We start from the raw sequence: 1,223 nt of genomic DNA on the forward strand, positions 1-1,223 counted from the left end.
TCAACAAGAACATCGCAACTGAGCACACACACAATCATTCGAAATTCAGCGAAACAAGAAATTATTTTCAAACCTCAAGGCATGATTCCAACCTTTATCGGGTCGAATTTATAGAACTACATAATCAGGTCCAAACAAGACAGAGAGCAAGCAAAACTGTGATCTAACTTTGAATGACTGTAGCTCCTAAACTACTAGGCCAAATGCCACCAAATTTCGGATAGGAGCTTTATACATAATTTATCTACAACTTTTGTATTCACCACTTTCCCAGCAAACCAAAATATCATGGGGAACTTTGTAAAGTCTCAAGAACTGTCCAGAAAGACATAATGCAAGGAAATATTTATTAACTTATGTGGCAAACAAATAATTGGACAAAACCAACTTTACTCACTTATCACACTATCAGAAGAACACCAGAAAGTAAAGTGTTCACCACCAATTAATTTCTTTTAATGCCTTTCTTAATTTATTTAATTAAGTAAGAGAAATGATAAACATATATGAAATCTACACCATTTAATCTACAAAAATTATAGTGGGTACTGCATACTCCAAGTAGACTACTATAAAAATTTCACATCATTTGAGCAAGTATAACATCCTACAAAAAAATGACAAGACATAAAGGCTTAAAATGACATAATTAGGAAACCCTAGTGAAAAGTGTCAAGCAACAGATTTTATATTTTTCCTAGCATCCTTAGGTACTAGGACATCCCCCACAAAATTTCATGCTCATTGGATTCATAGATAAATTACAAAAATTCACACAAGGATCATTCAATGATAAAAGGAAAATCTATAACTCAAAAACCATACATGCAATGACTTTCAAATTTGTACCAAAGCTTCTACTAACCAAGAAGAGCTCAGCCAACAAAATTTCATAATTTTTGGAGCACAGAAACTCAAGATATAATTTAAACAAGTTTGCATTCATTTAAAAACACATTTCAAGTTTCTATTTAATTCATCCAAAAATTCCACTACAAGTGTTCATGTTATATTTTTCCTAAATACTACACTTCACTATGATCCTAACAAAATTGGAACCACCCAATTTGGATTTATAAAACTAGAGCTACAATTTTTACAAAACTAGCATCAAAACTGGAAATAATTGAACTGGCTTTCTATTCATAGTGACTGACAGGCGGGACCAATGGTCAGCCAGGCCTGCATGACAGTGAGACGAAAGTAGAGGAGGCGGCTCGGGA

Source organism: Miscanthus floridulus, chromosome 8 (genome assembly GCF_019320115.1).
Source record: "Miscanthus floridulus cultivar M001 chromosome 8, ASM1932011v1, whole genome shotgun sequence".
NCBI lineage: Eukaryota > Viridiplantae > Streptophyta > Magnoliopsida > Poales > Poaceae > Miscanthus > Miscanthus floridulus.